Here is a 12230-nt window from a genome sequence, read left to right on the forward strand (position 1 = left end):
CTGAGACCCATGAACAGATGATAAAATATTATGACACATGGAAATTCAAGAACATAGATATCTCTAATACTTCTATGAATAGAGTCATTCATGAAATTTGTGCATTTGCACGTTTCGTTCGTATCATATGGATCATGCCAAAAGAAAGAAGGGATAGCTTTAACATACCTGTTCCGTAAATTATTTGATCTAAATAAAGCTTCTACTTCCGTGAATTATGTTCGGAACGAGAAAGTGAAGCTTCTGCTTTTGAAATTGGAACGAGACTTTGGCTTGGATTTCCTTTAAACTGAACGAATTTTCTTTGCTTCTACCTCACGTTCTTGGCTTTAAGCCAAAAGTATTTTGATGTCTTGAAGCTTTTACGAGTCACAGCTAAAGGCAGATTGTCTTTTAGACTTGAACTTCAGTTAGTGCTTGTTAATATTTCAAATAAGTAAGCTAAAGACAGATTCTCTTTTAAATGAAGTTGGTTATCTCATTTTTTTTATTAATAAGGCTCATAACAAGGTTTTGATAAGACCTTGACCTTTATGGCTTTTGACACATGGAAAGTTAATCCACGACTCACTTTAAGATAGGGGGAAAGCTGCCACGTTCCTCCTTGGGTGGTGTGATTTTAATTTATCCATTTATTAGTTAACTAGGTAATGTTTCGTTACCCGGTAATTAATCTATTACCCGCATAATTTAAAAATTATTACAAATTACTGAAAATTTTAGTTATTTTAAAATACTTCATATATACTTTATATATCACACTACCGTGGTCACATGGTACCTTGCATGGTACTAGTTCATAATTATCGGGTATTATTGCTCGATCCGTATTTTATTCCAAATTATCCACTTTCAACAAAACTCGTTTTTGTTAATCCGTGTACCCCTTTATCTCTCAATCACTTATTCATCACTTGTTATAAATAGCGTAAGTACGTTAACGTCATGATGATCTCATCCCCGAGTCTACGTTGGTTAACTGAAAACGAAATTTTAACGTACGAAAATGCGAGATGTAACACTAGCAAATACTAGAAAGCGGTAAAATTATCAACTAACGAGACAAAGGGCTGGAAACTAAATTAAGGAGGTCTAGAGTTATGATTTCCCCAATTGTCGGAATCCTTCCTGTTATGTTCCCTACAATTTCGGCTATGTATTCTACTGATCGTGAGCACTTTAGGTACCGTAATTCACTCTTGAACAACTACAACAATTTACTAGACATATTCTTCCTAACTACGCTAGTTGGCTTTATCTAACCGCTCACTATGACCACGTCAAGGCTTTGTTATTTCTAAACCTACCTTTAAACCCACTGTATTGATTTCTCACATACATTAGGAGTGACATTGTTCAACAACCACCTAACTATGTATCCTTTCTCAAGCAACACATAATGAATAGGCACATTCAATCGATGGCCATTCAATCAACAACAACAAACACATAGTTGAACGACTAGATAAATTCAAAGGCTAAATTATATTAAAACATGACAATAGTTTATCCTCCAAGAGGTTCCATCAAAACCCTAGATAATAAATTAGCTATTCATAATAGTATGAATAACTACAATACTAGAATTCATAACCAATAATGGAAATAGGAAGAAGGAAGTGAAAACTCCTGGAAAAATTCTCTACCTTGCTCCTAATGTGTTCTTTCCTCCTTAGGTCGAATTCCGGTCTCCTTAGCCTCCTTAGGTCTAAATTATGTCCAAAGTGCTCCAAATATCGTTTTTCCATGTATATATACCAAGTAGGATCGGGTCCAAACAATTATAACTTCTCATATGCGAAAAAGGATACTTTTTCCAGACAGGACGTGTGCGGCTGCACATCGACCGCGCACTTTGGCCAGTTTCTGCCTCATTTGCGCGGTTAGTGCGTGGTCGTACACTTGCCGCGCACTTATCACCTTGTTCTGTTGGGAATTTGAAAAAACGTAAAACATGAAATTGTATTCCTCTGAATTAGATTTCGAACCATATATTTTGGAGCCCAAATAGAGTTCTGAGAGAAGCGTTATATGCATTTTACTAGACAGTGCGCAATATGCCTACTCGATTCTTCGTTTCGTTGTACTATCATCCGTTGGTCCTCGAACATGATCTCAGCTTAATTTCTTGGGCTTTTACTCAGACTTCAAAGCTCCAAATCACTTAAATTCATTCCATAACATCTACAAAGCTCGGAATCACTCCTACAAGGCATAAAACACACAATTAGTGCAAAACACTAACGATTAAAGCTCAAACTCAATTAAAGTACAGTAAATTAGAATGTAATAAACAACTAAAATACGTAATTATAGCCTATCATCAGACATTCAATCTAATTATTTAAAGGTCACTTTTGCTCACTTCACCAAAAACATCTAGATTAACTAAGAAACATTCATCATGAAAAATTCAAAAATGTTAATTTAAGTTGGATGCAACTCTCTTTAAGTCATAATCTCGCGCACTTATCTGTGTTACCTTTTTTTATTTTTATTTTCCAGTCGTTGATCGATATCTCGCATTGGAATCTCGATTAATCCGGACTTTTGTCATGTAAGGTTCATTAAAGGAGGTTGCGCTTCCTGACAAGATTTTTATTGGGTGTGTGTGAATAAAGTCCTACATAGAAAGTAGAAAAAAAAATAAGCTATTTATAAGGAGTTAGATACTCTTAATGGTGTGAGGCCTTTTGAAAAAATCGTGCGGGATTGGCACAAAATGGACAATATCACACCATATTAAGAGTATTTTTGGGTCATTTTTGTCACGACCCTAAACCCGAACCCGGTCGTGATGGCGCCTCTTGTGAAGACAAGGCCAGCCAATTAAACCTAATTCACTTTTTAAACAGTTAAACAATATAAAAGCAGTCTAAAATATGATATAGCAATACTAAGTAACAGATAATGTCAATAAAGTGCGGAAGTACAACCCAACATAGCCCTAACCAGGGTGTCACAAGTCACGAGCATCTAACAATACAGAATCCTCAAATGTAATCACAAAGTTTTAAATACTGAACTAAGAACATAAAGGAAATAGATAGGGAGGAGCTCCAGGCTGCGAACGCCAACAACTACCTAAAGACTCCTCGAAGATCCACCTGAAGCTGGAATGAATTAGCACTCGGGAGCGGGACCAGCTACGCATGAATTTGCACACTGGGTGCAGAGAGTAAAGTGAGTACTCCAACTCAGTGAGTAACAAATGTAAATAACGACTGAAGGTAAGAAAACACGTAGGGCACAAGGCATTCTATAATGAAGCAGTAAAATCATTTAAAAGCAGTAAACCAGTGAAAAATCAAGTAAAATCCTCTTTCAACAAGTAAACAAGTAATTGACAGGTAATTAATGTAAAGTAAACAAATAGAAGTTCGCCCCTCGGGCACAGTATCACCACATCTGCCCCTCGGGCAACATCTCAGTACAATAACAGCCCCTCGGGCTCAATCTCACATCATAATGGGTACCCGCGCTCACTAGGCATGTGCAAACTTCTGGAGGGGCCCCTTACGGCCCAAGCGCAATAACAAGTCATCTCATGGCATCAAAACTAGGCCCTCGGCCTCATATCAATCAAGCCACCTCGTGGCATACATATCTATATATATCTCAGGCCCTCGGAATCAAACCACCTCGTGGCATATATATATCTCAGGCCCTCGGCCTCAAATCAGTATCAGTGTTTCCTCACAACATAGGCCCTCGGCCTTACTCAGTCAAAAATACTCACAAGCCCCTCGGGCAATAGTAAAACAGTGTTTCTCAGCCCAAACATCATTTAAAATATCATTTAAGTCTTAAAACTGAGTAAACATGGCTGAGTATGAAAACAGTGGAAAATAACATGACTGAGTTCAAGTATAAAGTCAGAACAGTGAGGAAATAGCAATGAAAATACCCGAAGGATTCAAATAATTGGCACTAGGCCCAAATATGGCATTCAACCCAAATTATGATGATAGCAAATAGTTTTCAATCAAATACGCGGTAAAATCATCAATCGGGACGGACCAAGTCACAATCCCCAATAGTGCACGACCCCACGCTTGTCATCAAGCGTGTGCCTTACCTCAATATAGCACTACGATGTGCAATCCGGGGTTTCAAACCCTCAGAACATCATTTACAATCATTACTCACCTCGAACCGGCTAAATCTCTAGCTCGCGACGCCTTTGCCCCTCGAATCGGCTTCCACACGCGTTGAATCTATCCAAAATCAGAACGAGGACGTCAAAATATGCTAAGGGAATGAAGCCCAAGCGAAAACAATCAATAAATGGCACAAATCTCGAAATTACCAAAACCCGACCCCCGGGCCCACGTCTCGAAATTCAAAAATTTTCCAGCAATAGATTCCTTATCTCCCCACGAGTTCATACATATTAAAAGTTCTCAAATCCGACCCCAAATGGTCCTTCAAATCCCAAATCAAAAGTCCAAATTTCCAAGCCCTAGTTTCTTCAACTTTTAGCTTAATTTCCATGATTTTCTAAATGGAATTCACATAAATATCGAGTTTTAAGTCCACCCAACGATTCCCCTTGAATCCCTCATCAATCTCCTTCAAAAATCTCCCAAAATGGCCAACTATGGAGGAAATGAGCCCTAAAATCGCAGACAAGACGAGTTAAAAACATTCTGCCCAGGCATAAATTCCTTCTTCGCGAACGCGGTCAAACCCTCGCGTCGCGAAGCACAAACTTACTTTGACCAACTTTTCCTCTATGCGAACGCGACATGACTATCGCGAATGCGATGCTTCCTCTACCTTACCCTTCACGAACGCGCTCAATCTTCCGCGAACGCGATGAACACTTGACCTCGAACTCATCTGACGTAAATTCCTCTACGCGATCGCGAAGACCTTCTCGCGAACGCGATGCACCACTTCCCAGCCCTCCGCGAACGCGAAGCCCTTCTCGCGAACGCGAAGGCTTAATCCTTGCCTTCCTCAACTGCCTCTTCGCGAACGCGAAACTCCACTCGCGAACGCGAAGGGTAAAATCTCTCCAACAGCTGAACAGATTTTCTGCAATTTCCTAACTCCAAAAATGATCCGATAGACCACTCGAAACTCACCCGAGGCCCCCGGGACCTCAATCAAAGGCACCAACATATCCTAAAACCTTATTCAAACTTGTTCCAATCATCAAAACACCTCAAACAACATCAAATCACCCAAAACATATCGGATTCAAGCCAAACTTTCTAAAAAATTTCGAATTACGCTTTTGATCTAAAACCCAACCAAGCCACGTCCGAATGACTTGAAATTTTGCACACACATCCTAAATGACACAACGGAACTACTACAACTCTCAGAATTCCATTCTGACCCCTATATCAAAATCTCGCCTATCGACTGGAAATTGCCAAAATATCAACTTCACAAATTCAAGCCTAAATCTACTCTGAACCTACAAAACTCATTCCGATCACACTCCTAAGTCACAAATCACCTCCGGAAGCTAACCGAACCATCGGAATTCACTTCCGAACCCTCTAACACATAAGTCAACATCCGGTTGACTTTTCTAACTTAAGATCCCTCAAAAGAGACTAAGTGTCTCAAACCTTACCAAATTCCTTCTGGATTCGATCCGACCAACCCAATATCATATAACACGGATAAACAAAGCATAAAGAAGCAGAAATGGGAAAAACAGAGTGGTAACTTATGAGACGACTGGCCGGGTCGTCACAGTTTTAGCCCAACAACCGGTATCATAGCCAATAAATTGGCGGACTATGGAGATGGCGAAGTGTGACGTGGGGGCCCGGGTTAGTACTTTTGCCCGTCTATGGGGTTTACAACTTTTACCCGTAATTTTGAAGACGCATACACATTCTTTGGACTTCGGTGACCACAAATACTGAAGATCATGTAGGCGGTACACATTTAATCTCCAAATTAGCCCATAAATGGTGATGGGTCATGTGGAACTTAGTTCAAGGGAGAAATTGTTGGGTGTGTGTGAACAAAATCCCACATGAAAAGCAGAAAAGAAAAATAATTACTTATAAGGAGTTGAATATTCTTAATGGTGTGAGGTCTTTTGAGAAAACCGTGCAGACTTGGTCCAAAGCGGACAATATCACAACATATTAAGAGTATCTTTGGACCGTTTTAATCCAATATTTTTATTTATTTATACAACTTGAGTATAAGATCTCTAATTAAGGGTGAAATGATTCTATCTATCAGAATATGTTACCTTTCGAAAGCATATCTTTCATGTCTCGTGATCAATTACCAAATCATGCTCATTCAGTTATGTAACATACGTGGATAAAATTATTAAAATGGTCCTTAATATATTGGGGTCGGTTCATTTTGGTCCTTGACGTACACAAGCTAACAAGTGTGATCCTTGATATATGAAAAGTATAGACTTACGGTCCTCAATCCTAAAAGTAACTGAATTTTCATATTTTATGTTAAAGTTAATATTTCGTCCCAGATAAAATATAAAAAAGAAAAATTGATGGAAGGCCTGCACGGATCGGCCAAAGGTAGTGATACAACTTCAGGATGTTGAGTCATTTGTGTGCATCGCCTCATATATAAGAAAACATACTTTACCAGCAAGGTAGCTATCTCTAAGAGCTAACTGGGCAAATCTTTCTCCACCGCGAAGAACAACGAGAGTTATCGTCTTTTTTCTTTGTCGAGTTACAAAGCATCACAATTCAAGAGAATCCAAAAACAGTTACTCTACATGTATTTTTTGAAAATTTAAATATTACTGTATTCAGCATTGTAAAAAAATAATAAATCTTTTTTTGAAATTTTAATTAATTTTTTTTAGCTTTCTTTTTTGAAGTTCACTTAAGCCACAAAAGCATGCACGTGCAATTAGCATGACAAAGACTCTTTACTTATGGAAACCATGGAGTAACAAGTACAGTCCTAAGCAACATTAGTATACTTAATGATTATAAAAGTTAGGTCAATTTTTTAAATTTTTTTTGATAAGGTAAGATTTTATTGATATACAATACTAAGATAGTAATAATGTCAGAGAATAACAAAAATCGGAACCTGTTTTACATTACAGACTCATCACATTCAAAAAGTCCCACATATCGAAAAAGTTTAATACTCCCTCAGGTCCAAAATAAGTGATTTTTTGGTCTTTTTCTTGTGGTCCAAAATAAGTGATTTTTCCAGATTTTAAGAATGAATTAATTATTTTTTTCCTACGCTGTCCTTGGAGTAAATAGTATTGGAATATATGTTAGGAGTGTTTATGTGAGATAGTAAAGGTTATTATGGTCAATTTTATTGCTAATTAATGCTAAAAGGTGGATTTCTTAATCTGTGTGAAAACATCCAAAAAATCACTTATTTTGGACCGGAGGAAATATATTACTTTACTTTGATAATACTATAAATGCTCTTTTTTGCCTTCAAACACCTCTTATTCCTTTCCAGCCAAACAGTCCAAGCAATGCATAAGGGAATAGCCCTCCAAATCTTCTTTTTTCTCTGATCTGCATTCATATATGTCTAGCAACACAATAAATAACTAAGCTTCTCCAGGGGCCACACGTGTTTTTGCAAACAAAGCTCCGTTTCATATTAGATGAGGTAGTTTGACTCGGCATAGAGTTTAAGAAAAAAGAAGAAGACTTTTGGAATTTGTGGTCTTAAAAGCTTAAGGGGTAAAAAGTTTGTATGGCCATGACATTTGTGTGACTATAAAAACTTCTCATTAAGGGTAAATGGGTAAAATGAAAGAGTTTAAAGTTGAATTATTTTCAAATTTAGAAATGTGTCATTTATTTTGGAACAGACTAAAAAGGAGAGTACTTAATCTAATATGAAACGAATGTACTTTTTTTCTCAACTTGAAGTATTTGACCAAGTTTTTTGAGAGAGAAAAAAGTATTTTTGGGAAGAGGCAGAAGCAATTTTTGAGAAGCAGAAAAAATAGCTTCTCCCCATAAGTAGAAGCATTTTTGTATTTTTTTCATACCGAAATATCCTTAGTAAAATATTGTATATAAAATAACCTTACTTACTTTAAATCTAATATTAAGGATTTTAGACGCACTTCAACAAGCAAATCACCTCACACTTTTCTCCAGCAAGTTGTATTGGGAAAAAACTGAGTCTGAATATTGAAGATGACGTGTCATGACACGTGGACTGGTCAAAAGCTCAAAACGCAATAAATAGCCAAGAGGCACGAGCGACAACAGATAGGGGGAAAAGAAAGCAACATAGGTGTGGACCGTTACTAAAGTAGGTACGAGTCTCGTACCTATTCGAGTCGTTTAAAGATCAAAGATCAGAAGAAGTTGAAGATATGAATCTGATGACGTAAAAGAGTTTAAATACAGCATTAAATGTCAAATACGTTAGAGAATCTGGATTAAATAGAAATGATTGTGTAACGTTTCTTTTAAATATCATTTATTGCTCATAATTGCCTCATTAAGACAAAGGCATTATATCTTCTCCTAGAATCAACTATAAAAGGGGAGAGACTCAACATCTGTAAGGACAAGAAATACTATTGAGATCTTACTGAAATACAAAACTATTTACTGCTTTACCTTCATTCTCAAAAATATTTTATTTTTGTCTCCTGATTATCAGTAACCTGAATTTCTTTCTAGCTTTGACCAAAGACTCAGATTTTTGGTTAAACAAATTGGTTCCGTTACCGGGAATCTGATAATCTTTTCTTTTAAGCTACATCTTGTCCATTGTTATCACCATGTCAAACAACAACACCAACAATAACAATGAAAACACTTTGGGAAACCCTGAAAATCAAATCCATCAAAATCAAGGAGATTTACATAACATTGAAGTGGTTCCCTCCCCTCAAAATTCACCACGTCAATCTCGTGAAGGCACTCCTGAATCTCGTGCTAATCAACAAGAACAATCTGAACACTTTGAAGGTGGTACAAATGAAGCTTTACAAAAGCTAATTGATGCACAGGTCGGAAAGCTCTTCAGGTTCTAGTTAGTCGATTGCCTGCTGCACCACCCACACCAACTCCTAATAATAATACATTGGAGAATCCCCGTTCTGGTCTTGTTAATTCTGAAAATGGAGGAATCACCAGTGAACCACAGGAAGGGGAACCAGGTAATTCAAATAATTCCTATTTGCAAAATTTAGTACTAACCTTGCAGAAACAGATTAAGGAACAAAATGAACGTATTGAGCAAATCCCTGGAGTTCTGCCTGTAATAAAAGGAGTTGACATGGGCAAATACTCACAACAACCTTGGAAGCCAAGTGCTGCTCCCCTTCCAATTCCGAAAAAGTTCAAAATGCCTGACATCCCGAAATATGATGGTACTACAGACCCACGTGACCACATGACTGCATTTACAACAGGCGTAAAAGGCAACGACTTGACCAAACAAGAAATTAAATCAGTACTGGTCAAGAAATTTGGAGAAATATTCACCAAGGGTGCATTAACCTGGTATTCTCTTTTATCTGAAAATTCTATAAATTCTTTTGCTGAGCTTGTAGATTCTTTTATTAAAGCACATTCGGGAGCACAAAAGGTTGAGAAAAGAATGGAAGATATTTTCAAAATCAAGCAAGGAGGTTCAGAGTTGCTCAGAGACTTTGTTGATAGATTCCAGCATGAAAGAATGACTCTACCCCGTGTGCCTGACAACTGGGCTGCAATAGCTTTTGCAAATAATTTAAATGACAAAAGTTCTGAAGCCACGAGAAGACTCAAAGAAAGCCTTCGAGAATTCCCTGCAACCATGTGGAATGATGTTTACAACAGGTATAGTACGAAGCTGCGAATTGAAGAAGATACCGTACCTAAGTTTCATCAAGAAGAAAATGGTGGTTCTAGAAGATCAGAAACCGAAAAAAGATCAGGTAAAAATAGGTACGATCCATATATGGGACTTGTAGGAAAAGACCCACGGTCAAAACAAGATAGCCAGCAATATGATCAAAAATCGAGGAATAGGGACTCTGGTTCTTCATCAAAATTCAGAAATGATCAGAACAGACAAGAGTCGCGAGATGATGACAGAAGATTAAAGGCACGGTTCAGTGGATATAACTTTAATGTCACTACCTCCGAGCTTGTGGCTGTTTTGAGTAGTATGGGAGATAAGGTGCGGTGGCCAAAAGAGATGCGGTCAAATCCAAATAGACGCAATCCAGATCATTGGTGCGAATTCCACAATGATCACGGGCACAAAACTTCAGAATGTAGATTCTTGCAGAGTGAAGTGGATCATCTATTGAAGCAAGGGTACCTCACTGAGTTATTTAGTGAAAAAGGTAAACAAGCCTATATGAAAAATAGGCAAGAGCCACTAAAGCCTCCTTCACCCAAGAGAACAGTGAATGTGATAAGTGGGGGAGAAGATATTCACGGCATAACCTACACAGCTTCCAACAAGGTTTCTAAAGTAATAATTACACACGGGAAACGAGTACGGCAGGTTTTAGAAAATGAAAGTATTTCATTCGATGATGCAGATACCGAAGGAGTGATCACCCCCATAATGACGCACCGGTAATATCTTTACTTGTACATGATACTAATGTAAAACGAGTTTTGATTGATCCAGGGAGTTCCATAAATATTATACTACTAAGGGTATTACGTGAAATGCAAGCTGAAGACAAAATGATACCCAAGGCGCATACCTTGTCAGGCTTCGATAATTCAAGTGTGGTAACAAAAGGAGAGGTAATTCTAACAACTTTTGCTGCAGGTGTTGTTAAAGAAACTAAATTTCAGGTAGTTGATATGGAAATGGCCTACAATATGATCATGGGGAGGCCTTGGATCCATGATATGGATGTTGTTCCGTCAACTCTACATCAAGTTATTAAATTTCCATCACCGTGGGGGATTTGTCAAATTCGAGGGGATCAGCAAACAACGAGGAGTATCAACACTGTAAAGATATGAGCACCGTAAACAAAGAAAAATAGCAATTACAGGAAACAGTTGAAGGTGTCAGCAATCAAACCTCAACTGAGCGAGAGAAAACAGATTTAGACTCGAGACCTGATACAATTCAAGAACCTGAGGAGAATGAAAATATCAAAACAACCATCGAAGAACTCGATGCTGTGATATTATTTGAGCAATGGCCTGAACGGAAAGTTTATGTTGGAGCTAATTTAAACTCAAACATGCGAGGTATGTTAATTGAATTTCTAAAATCTAACGTGGACTATTTTGCTTGGTCCCATGCTGACATGACAGGGATACCACCGGATGTGATGACTCACAAATTAAACGAAGACCCATCCTTTACACCAATAAAGCAAAAGAAAAGAAAGCAAGGGGCTTTCAAAAACCAGGTGATTCAAGATGAGGTCCAAAAGCTATTAAAAATTGGGTCAATCCGCGAGGTAAAGTACCCTAATTGGTTAGCCAACACAGTTGTTGTACCTAAGAAAAATGGTAAGTGACGAGTTTGTGTAGATTATACAGATCTTAATAAAGCTTGTCCAAAAGATTCTTTTCCTTTATCACATATAGATCAATTAATTGATGCAAGTGCAGGACATGAACTTTTAAGTTTTTTAGATGCATATTCAGGGTACAACCAAATTAAAATGGACCCTAGTGATGAAGAAAAAACTTCTTTCATCACAGACAGGGGGACTTACTGTTATAAAGTAATGCCCTTTGGTCTCAAAAATGCTGGGGCAACCTATCAAAGGTTGGTCACCAAAATGTTCCAAGAACATTTAGGAAAGACAATGGAGGTATATATAGACGATATGCTCGTCAAAACCCAGCAGTCTCATGATCATATTTCTCATCTATCTGTTACATTTGAAATTTTACGAAAATTTAATATGAAACTTAACCCAGAAAAATGTGCATTTGGAGTTGCGTCAAGCAAGTTTTTGGGTTTTCTTGTTTCTAACCGTGGTATTGAGGTAAATCCTTCTCAGATCAAAGCAATAGAAGAAATCCCTAATATCCTTACTAATAAAAAGAAAGTTCAAAGATTAACGGGAAGAATTGCAGCTTTGGGGAGATTTATTTCCAAATCCTCAGAAAAGTGTTTTAAGTTTTTCTCTGCACTTAAAAAGTAAGATCATTTTGAATGGAATGAAGATTGTCAACAAGCCTTTAGAAATTTGAAAGCTTATTTGTCAAAACAACCATTATTGGCAAAACCAAAGGTGGGAGAAAAGCTTCTCATCTATCTGGCTGTATCTGAAGTTGCGGTAAGTGTTGTTTTAG

Source organism: Nicotiana tabacum, chromosome 1, assembly GCF_000715075.1.
Source record: "Nicotiana tabacum cultivar K326 chromosome 1, ASM71507v2, whole genome shotgun sequence".
Taxonomy (NCBI): domain Eukaryota; kingdom Viridiplantae; phylum Streptophyta; class Magnoliopsida; order Solanales; family Solanaceae; genus Nicotiana; species Nicotiana tabacum.